The sequence below is a fragment of the Coenobita brevimanus genome, chromosome 100 (genome assembly GCF_032717465.1).
Source record: "Coenobita brevimanus isolate Jiangsu-jjx chromosome 100, ASM3271746v2, whole genome shotgun sequence".
NCBI classification, from domain to species: domain Eukaryota; kingdom Metazoa; phylum Arthropoda; class Malacostraca; order Decapoda; family Coenobitidae; genus Coenobita; species Coenobita brevimanus.
In genome coordinates, this window is record NC_137053.1 from 16,280,399 (window position 1) to 16,291,120 (window position 10,722).

Below are 10,722 nucleotides of genomic sequence, written 5' to 3' on the forward strand. Positions count from 1 at the left end.
GTGATGGTAAATGGAAGCTTATTTACCTCTCTCCCAATGAAATTAAGAGAGACAGAGAACAACTAGACTCCGAGAGTGCAGCACAGCCCTCTTCCAATAAAGTTCCCAGTCATCATAGGAGCAATCTTAAAATGACATGAATTCCTGATGGAATATCTATAGGCCTACATCTTACAACATGCACACATACACCCACAGTGCACAAGTGACAGAAGGTATTGTGGTCAAACCAAAATTCCTTCTCTCATTTCTGCAATGCGACTGTAACATCCGTAATTGTATACCAACCTGCGATAACTGTGACGATGAACCAAAGCGTGCCAGACACTCATATGAACCGACAGAATTTATTGGCCAGGATTCCATGACTTAAATATAATGTGTGTTCCATTAAAGAGAGAGAGAGAAAGGACACTCACGAAGCCCGTACAGGTGTTACGCTTTGCTGGACGCTCGGCGTCACACGCGCCCGTGTGTGTGTGTGTGTGTGTGTGTGTGTGTGTGTGTGTGTGTGTGTGTGTGTGTGTGTGAACAAAATATCTTGAACAGTTTTTATCCGGGAACTCGGTGGGGGTGCAGATCCAAACAATGGATTGCCTTGTTACTCATGAAAACATGAGGTCGGAGGTCACCTATCAAGGTCATCTTAAGCAGTTTTTAAATCCAGTTTAAATTAAAATTAGGGGATGGGTTGAGGGTAAGGCAAGAACAGTCGAATTAAATTTTGAAAACAATCATTTATAAGGCAAGAACACAGCTCAAAGTCATAGCTAGATCGTTGTGTCTGTGTATAATAAAAATAACCAAAAAAAAAAAAATTCTCAGATTTTATTAAACTTTTGTGAAAGTGATGAGGGTCATCCAGTGGCTTCATCTATTGTTTTCTAGAACAATAGGTCGATTTTTTACATGACAGGATAAACTCAAACAGTTTTTACTCAACCTTGACCAACTTTTTGGACCGGTTGAGGCTCGGGTTTGGGTATCAATAATTTGATTTTGAAAGCAATTGGTCGAAGGACAAAGTCACAGGGCAAAGTCATAGTTCAGCCCATAGACCATTTGTTGAGTGTGGTTGCTGCACTCCCTGAGAGTTCCGTTTTGCTTTCGCTGTTTCACACAGCCAATTTCTGTCTCGTCACCATCACCAAATAAGAAAGATATATTTTTATACCCATAAAGCCAGAAATGGTATTATTATTTACTTACCTTGTGTGTGTGTGTGTGTGTGTGTGTGTGTGTGTGTGTGTGTGTGTGTGTGTGTGTGTGTGTGTGTGTGTGTGTGTGTGTGTGTGTGTGTGTGTGTGCAAAATAACGCCAAAGCAATTTTTCCTCATTTTAGCCAGATTCGTTGAATGGCTGGAGAGACGGCCCATTGGTTTTCCTTTTTTTTTTTTTTTTGAGAACAAAAGATCAGAGATCAAGGTCATTGGCGTAAGTCAACTTTTTATCAAGGACAGTCACCACTTCGGCGCCAACAAGCAGCTTCCCTATTAAATACATGCTAGGACTGTCTCACAAGGGACTAGTGTACTGGTACTGGCAGGGGCGTTTATGTGACATGTCAGTGGGTGGCAGATAAGTAAAGTCTTTTTTTTTTTTTTTTTAATAATCTTTAAACCGTTCCCTGTTCCAGCCGAGATTCAAACCAGTGTCCAATGGGACAGCAGATCACCTCTCTGTTGACTCGACCAACGCCTCTGAAGAAATAATCAAATAGAGAAGTTATGTTATTTCCCCATTTTTCTGCTGTGGTATATAATGTTTTATTATTCTTAGTTCATATCATGATAGATCCATTTTATTATGAAATTTCCAGATTTTTTAGGTATCAGTCTGATGTGGTTCGTTCGTTCGTTCGTTAAAGATTTCCTGCACCCGTAGTGCAGGCCGGGCCATATATTAGCCCAGTCGGTGGAGTGTCGGAATTAACGGTGGTCTAGAGGAAACTGCTGAGTGAGGGAGTTGAAAAGGTCCATGTTCCGGCTAAGCCGGAGGTTCTTTTGGACTTTGTTGATAAGCTGGTCGGTGTTGTTGGCTATGTAGTCGTTTAACTTGTCATTGAAGTCGGTGATGTCGGTTGTCGGGTCAGCGTCAGTACGTAAGTCGTCTGTCGGTGGCGTCGATCCGGAGGTAGCTGTCTGGGAGGTGTCAGTCTCAGTAGCCTTGCGCTTCCTCTGTGCTCTCCTGGGTGTCGGTGGAGAAGCACAGGGTGGCGTGGTGGTAGTTTGGTGGTCAGGCTGGTCGGCTGCACGCTGTGGCGGGGGTGTAGGAGGCTCCCCGTGGCTGTCGGTGGTGGTGGTGGAGGTCTCCATGGGTTGAGCAGGAGTGGTGGCGATAGAGGCAGTCCGTTGGTTCAAAGGAGCATCGAGCTGCAGCCTTTTCCACGGTGTTGTGCGGGGTTGGGAAGGCTGCAGCTTGGGGGCACGATGCTCCTGACGAGGGGCTGGCCGTGCACCACGGGCGAAGCTCTGGGGGATGACAAGGCGCGGAAGGCCATTCTCCTCAAAGATCTGAGGGAGGAGAATAAGCAACGCAGCCTTGTCACCGCCACAGAAAGCACTCGCCGTCGCGATGCACATGCTGACGATGGTGTCAATCTCCCCAGTACATCGACGATCCTTGGGCCGGCGCCCCCGGGCCGTGGGGCGCCGCCGTGCATGGGCAGAGCCCTGCACGGCTGCACCTCCCGGCCCGGTGACGTCCTTGGCCTCAGGACCCTTCGGTGTCTGGTGGAGAGTGAACACCACCGTCTCGCCCTCGCCTAACGAGCGCTGAAGACGTGGTGAAGCAGGTGCAACGATCCCCAGGCGGTGCACGAATACATCGGCGCCGGTGTCCTGGCGCCGGATGAATCCGTACCCCGCCTTCACGTTGTACCACTTCACAGTCCCCGTGATGGTAACGGCTCCTGGTGACTGCTCCCTGCCTGTGGTGGCCCCCCTCAACGGGTCGAAAGCCGAGGCGGGTGTAGAAGGCGTGGAGAGAACAGGTGTTGCTGCCATCGCTGCTCTGGAGGAAGTGTCTGATGTGGTGATACAGAGACAAAGCAATGTTTATTTGACTTGTTTTAATTTTAGAGAGTATGTGAGTGAATATGAAAAAGAAAATGGTCATGAGATGTAGTGAGAAGCCATGACATGAAGGAAATGAAAGTATTCTCAGAGCCAAGATTGGCAGATGGCGTCTTTTAGGTAACAGGGAGTGGCCGAGGCTAACGTAAACCTTAGGGTGGGAAAGACGCAAAGATCAGACACCAAGAGAAGCGTGGAATGACAGTATGTGAAGAGGTACAGTTAATGGCGATGACAGAGACACGCGAGTGCGAGGCATGTCCTTAGAGCAAGAGAGTGATCATAGTGGATTATAGGTGAAAATGTTAAAATATTTGAAAGGAAATTTTTAATTACATATGTCGACTTAACTTTTTCTTGACAGAGTGAGAAACGACAGAACAAGAAAGAAGTATAAGAATGAACGCAGCATGATGGTGAGGACGACAAGAGTGAAGACACGAGATGACACCAAAATGATAAAAGAAAGCATACAGATCTGAAGCGGAAAGTGTGAGCAGGAGCGAAAGGCCCAGAGGAGATGAAGGGATGGGGTGAGTGAGGATTTTAATTGAACTGGTCGAAGTATTCAAGAGTGTGAAAGGTGTATAAAAAGGGACGAAGTGGTATAAACTGTAAAAGACAGAAAGGTGGAGGGAAGGGGAGCACGTTGCAAATGTCATTGAAAAAAGTGACTATAGTCGGCTTGTTTGTACTTCACGAAACGCTGCTCTACTTTCTTAACACAGTGGCACTGTCCTCCACCAGCTATATAAGCCCCGCTGAAGGCTTTCTTTGGTAGCCACCATTGCACTATTGCACTGTTTGCTGAAGCAATGATCAGGCACATTTACAATAAAAGCGTCCTCACATCCCAGACATCTTCAATAGCTGGCACTAATTTGAGGTAAGAGAGAGCAAAGGAACAAACTCCCAAGAATATTTAATGAACTTCTATAACAATTTTCCAAATCAAACAATTTTGTGCCTCTGCATTTTTGTGTCACTGATGCACCAAGGATAGATCAAAATTGCTCCGGAGGTATTTTGGTCTTGACCTGGGCACTCACTCGAACGATCATGGCAGGAACCATGTGTCGAGAGCATGATATACAGGTGTACAGTGTCCTTGGGTTAAGGCTTTCTAAAAAGCCCCTTGAGATATAAAAGAAACTTAAACATTCTCAGTCACTAGTTAAATCAGCCCCATGCTGATTTTTAAAGGAGTTATAATGGTCGGCCCTGCCCACTTCTTAACTAGGTACCTTACATTACTGACCAATAAACACAGAATAACTTAGCTTTAGACCAGGGGTCCCCAAACTCTTCAGCTCATTGACCCCTTCCTTCAGTTTCAGATTTTTCATAGACCCCCACGCATTTATCATATGAAAGTAATTTAACAAATAATGCTCTAAATAACTAATAGTATTACGAATGATGATAATAATAATAGTAATAATAATAAAAATACTGCCAATAATAATAATAATAATAATAATAATAACACTGGTTTACAAAAAATTTGAGGCAAGCATGAAATTAGGTGTTCTAACCTAATTTTGGGTTGCTGATTTCAGATTCGAAATCCGTTTTCACTCATCACCTCTAGTTTTTTAGATATACATGTACATGTATACATATAGGCCTAGACCCAAAATATTCGCCAAAAATCCATTTACCGTCCTATTTTCTTGGAACTGGGTTTAAAACGCGCGCCACAACAAGCTCAAACATGTCAAGCACTACACGCAGAAGGACTGGGGGTCTAGGAGCACTTTCGTGCCTAGGAAACACAGTGCCCAAGAAAATCCTCTGGTGGACATGAACAAGATGCTTCTTCCCCCTCTTCATATCAAGCTTGGCCTTATGAAGAATTTCGTGAAGGCCATGGACAAGGATGACGCTGCATTCCAACATCTGTGCACTCTGTTCCCAGCTCTCAGTTCTGCTAACCTCAAGGAGGGCAACTTCATCGGACCTCAGATCCGGGAGGTGCTGAAGGATGAGGTATTCGAGGGGAAGCTCACCTTGAAGGAGCATGGGAAGCATTTAAGGTAGTCTGCCATGGCTTTCTTGGCAACACACGGGAACTAGGTTACCAAGAGCGTGTCGAGAAGTTGTTGCAGGCTTATCAGGATATGGGGTGCCGAAAGTCTCTCAAGATTCACTTCTCCACTCCCACCTCAACTTCCCCCAGGACCTCGGAGCAGTAAGTGACGAACATGAGGAAAGGTTCCACCAAGATATTACTAAGATGGAGAGCAACTACCAAAGCAAGTGGAACCCCAGCATGATGGAGGACTTCTGCTGGATGCTCCTGTGCGACATCCCGGAGGCAAAGTACACCAGATCGTCCAAAAAAACTCACTTCTGACTGTCTGTAGTACTATGGTGTGTATATATGCTTATATCCAAGTAATGGTAATATTTAGTTCTGTCAGTGTTCTGTGTCTGTTTTGTTTCGTTCTGTAATATGCCATTTTAATATATGAAATAAACTCATTATATTATAAGTATATGCATTATAATAAAAAAAAGGGATCTGTGAAAGCAAAAAAACTAGAGATGATAGAGCAAAACTGTTTAGAAATTTGAATTAAGCTTATCAAAACTAGTCAAAAACACCTATTCACATGCTTGCCTCAGATTTTTTTTTTTTTTTTTTTTTTTTGTAAACCAGTGTAATAATCTATCTATATACCTAGGTTGCTTCCCCCAAGGAAAGGGAGGTAGCCGAGACAGGACGACACACTCCCTATTTACTCATCCATTCAAACACATTCATTCACATCTTAGCCCCAAAAGGGAGAACGGACAGATCCTCACCGCACCACACCGCACAAGGGTCAACTGCACAATGCAATCAGTGACATCCGCAGCAGGGCCCGACAGCAGAACTGGTTTACCCCTGCCACATCATAACAGACCCATCCCCTTACCCGCACCTGACCTGACTAGCTGATCAGACCAAATGCGGGAGAATACCCCCTCAGGGCTGCGTCATCACTTATTTATTCACAATTTCTCTCCATTTATTTCTGTCACGCACAGCCACTCTTCCTTGCACAACAGACATCCCTCTCGCATCCAGCGCTCTCATCACACTGTCCATCCATCCTATTCGTGGTCTTCCTCTCAGCCTTACACCTCTCACATCAGATCTAGTTATCTTTTTCACCAATCGCTCATTATCCATTCTCTCCATATGCCCAAACCATCGCAACACCCTCTGCTCAACTCTACCAGCCATCTCCCGAACAACTCCAGTTCTCCTTCGCATTTCATCATTTCGCACCCGATCCATACGCGTCACTCCACACATACTTCTCAGACACCTCATCTCCATTACATTCAAACTTTTCCTCTCTGCTACACCCATATTCCATGTTTCAGCCCCATGTAATAATAGTGTAATAAAAATAATAATAATAATAATAATGATAATAATAATAATAATAATAATAATAATAATAATAATAAATAAGTAAAATAATAATAATAATAATAATAAATAAATAAATAAATAAATAAAAAATAATATTTCATAAAAATAGGTGGTACTAAAAAAAAATTATATATATATATATATATATATATATATATATATATATATATATATATGGAGCCTCTGTGGTACAGTGGTAGAGTGTGCGTTTCGTACACGGGTGAACCAGGGTTCGCGCCCTGCCAGGGTAATAAACTTTAGGAGTGTTCACCCGGCCACGTACTGCATTGTCGAACATAAGGGGTGCTGTGGTTGAACCAGTGTCGCTTACTATAAAGTATGCTTGCACCCAGTCGGCTTGCGCGGGCCGATTACACTTGGTTCACAGACTACACACACATCCAAAGCCACTCCAACACTACAGTTACACTTACAAGCACTTCTCACCCTACATACAATCTCTACCAGACAGCCTAAGCCACTTGGTAGAGATACATTGGCTGTATCGTCCCGATTTCGGTCGGGATAGGCCGGTCCTGCAGTGGATACTCAAACGGCTAATGATGATGATATATATATATATATATATATATATATATATATATATTTTTCATTCATTGCCATACGCCATGTATCCCAAACGGGGTGGCCAAGGGCATAGAGTTAATTGTTTTACAGGGAGGGGCACTAATCCTCCACCAACCCCACTTGACATGTAGGGATGCCAACAGCATCTGGTGTTCCCAGGCGGTCACCCATCCAAGTACTAACCAGACCCAACGTTGCTTAACTTCGCTGATCGGACGGGAAGCGGTATGGCTTGACTTACGAGTCGGTATTGTTTATTGCATGGCTAAAACCACCTTCAACAATGTAACAACTGGGAATGCAAGTAAAAATGGCTCAACCAATGCACAAAGCCGGGGGTATTTAGCAACAGTAATTACATTGCTCCAAAAGTCACCAAGGCTTTTACTTTTGAACAACGCTTTTGCTCCTAGGTCCATAATCATTTCTATAAGTTCTTCCTGTAACTGAAAGTCAATTTCAGCATTGTCTAATTTCCAAATCAAGAGGTGTAAGAATCCAGTCAGGCACGTGCATTTTCTCCAGGTCTTCAAAGCGTACCATAAAGTCTGCCCTTAATTTGTCAGGGTGCGTTATGTATTTCACCAGGTCTCTGTCTGAAATGTTTTCATTTTCTTCAAGTTGCCGTAAGTCTGAACAATACTCAAAATTTCTACGTGCCAATGAAGCACTGAATAGGCCTATTTTGGCTCGGAAGTCTAACAGAGTTGTCCTGGCCTGAATAATCGCAACATCTTTATCCTGAAGACTTTGCTGTACTTCACTATATTTTAAATATAGGTCTGCCAAATAGAACAGAGAATTCCTACAGTGTTTTAACTCTTCACATAGTGATGGGTTTACATCTGTTAGAAGCTACACAGTTGAGCTGTGTAAGTCTACAAGTCTTTGCAGTCCATCACCCCTAGCCAACCGCCTTACCTCATTGTGCAAAAGTAATTGGTTCAGAGTTTCATCATTCTTTTCACACTGGATTGCAAACAATCGCTAGTTGTGTGGATGTGCTTTGATTATATTAATTGTTCTGACAGACATTTTCAAGGCATCATGCAATTCACCACTGAGTTTCTTGGCTACAAGAAGATGTCTATGTTATACACATTGAACGGTACGTACATCAGTGTAAAGTGACAAATCCTCTGTAGCGGCCGACCAGTGCTGGTACACCAGCAGTAAACACTGCAGTAATATTGTTGTTGGGTTACTGTGTGCTTCTCCAGATACTCCTCCAAACACAGAAAAACTGTCTCATTTGTGCATCAGCGTTAAGATACTTGGCAAATAAAAATCCGTCGACAATGCACTTTTGACTTGGGCTGTAATACCTCACATATGCCATAAGAACATCGGAACTGCCGAAAATTGACTCATCGAGTTGGAGAGATAAGGAGTGTTGAAGCTCAGATGTTAAAATTTTTTTCTACATCATGAGCCATCTCATCAGATCGATATTGCACTGTATAGGAACATAATGGCAGACATTTTAGGACAGGTTGATAGTCTTTCTTCATAACAGATTCAGTCATCTCTTTAACTGCTGGAATTATGACCTCACCAACTGTATGCGATTTTCCTTTCTTTGCTATGATGAGGGAGATACTGCATGATGCCTTCAGTTCTTCATTATCAGCACTGGCAGGTGCTTTGAAAAATGTCATTAAATTTGGTCGATTTTTTTCTTTTTCTTTCGGTGCCTTAAAATAATCAAGATCTTTGTTTTCTTATCTCAGTGAACTCTTTTAAAGTGGTCTTTTATCTTCGCAGGTTCCATGACAACAGTAATGAAAGTCTTTTCACATAATAGGTACATAGGCATTGTTTCATTGGTAAGCGAAGTGATGATTCCAAATTTCAAAAAATCTTGTGAATATTGTCGGCACTTCCCCTTGGTATCAGCAGCTGCCATTATGTATGTTGGTAAAGGTACAACAATCACTACACTGACACAACTCCCATCGGTATGGGTGTTTTAAATCTGTTGGCTGAGTGTCTGGCTTTGCAAAGTCTGGGTTCGTATGTGGTGGGACGAGTATACTCAGTAGGGGAAGTGAACACGAATATTACACTTAAGTATATCCTTTCTGGGACAGGGGAGATGATAGACACAAAGGGGAGGGTCTGAGGTACGGGGTGCTGGGTATATTTATACAAGATGTGGACGGGACAGGAGTTACAAAGATCTCATGTGTCCAGTAAAGACATTTAATATGTTTATCCATTATTAGTAAAAATAGTACACATGACTTGAGAAAATCATAGTAATTCATCCATGAGAAAGAGACATTGTAATGGCGTGGTCATGTCGTGTGATTGTGGCTAATGATTGACAAATTAAGGTGTTATTTTGTTTCAGTAAAACTAATCTAAAATATATCATAAAACTAATTATACATAAATCATGTAGCAATTATTTGTAATTTAATGCATGATATTGTGTGAACTTAGTTTAAATTTCTTATATGCATTTCAGCTTTCGACCCCAGGAGATTGATTGATCCTTGATCGATCTTCCATCATTCATCGTCCCCCCCTATTAACCCCCAGCCAATCATCGACTCTGTTTTGACCTCCCAGACATTTATCGACCCCTTGGATACTCCCATCGCCCCCTGGGGGCTGATGCTGAACATTTTGGAAACCCCTGCTTTAGATTCAGTAATGGTGATAGGGCTAGCAGGGCTCGGATGACGATGAGGCTCACTGGAATTTCTGGACACATGGTAGTACTGCCAGGCTGCGACTAGGGATGTTTTTATTGCATCAGACTCTCGTACAAAATTACCGAGGGGCCAAGGGTCAGGGAGACTTCCCCTTACTTCTTTCAGAATAGCCATTTACTCATTTAATCATATTTACAAGAACAATTATATCTATGATTAATTACTTCATGAAATAAACAACATACATGTAACTTCGTGGCTCTAATTAGCATCTGTAGAAAACTTAAAGCTAATTTCGATTTTGGTACTTTTCCGCAATAAATCCCTCTTCATGGACCCCTCTATAACTGCGGTTACTAATGTAGGAATTTCAACGAGTGAAGCATTAACTTCCACTGACTTCAAAATAACGATAATTTATCTCATTTCATACGTTACATATGTATACATACTTACATACACACACACACACACACACACACACATATATATATATATATATATATATATATATATATATATATATATATATATATATATATATATATATATATATATATATATACCATTTTATGTGGTACATATGTATACACACACACACACACACACACACACATATATATATATATATATATATATATATATATATATATATATATATATATATATATATATATATGGTACGTATATATACATACATACATACATATATTATATGGTACATATATATATATATATATATATATAAATATATATATATATATAAATTTATTTATTAATTTATTTATTTATTTCAAAATAACGATAATTTATCCCATTCTATATGATACATATATATATATATATATATATATATATATATATATATATATATATATATATATATATATATATATATATATATATATATATATATATATATATATATATATATATATATATATATATATATATATATATATATATATATATA

General features: G+C 41.1%; 1 pseudogene; it reads right to left on the reverse strand.

The window, feature by feature from the left end:
• Positions 1 to 7,223: 7,223 nt before the first annotated feature.
• On the reverse strand, positions 7,224 to 7,350 carry LOC145414770 (5S ribosomal RNA; annotated as a pseudogene).
• Positions 7,351 to 10,722: the final 3,372 nt, after the last annotated feature.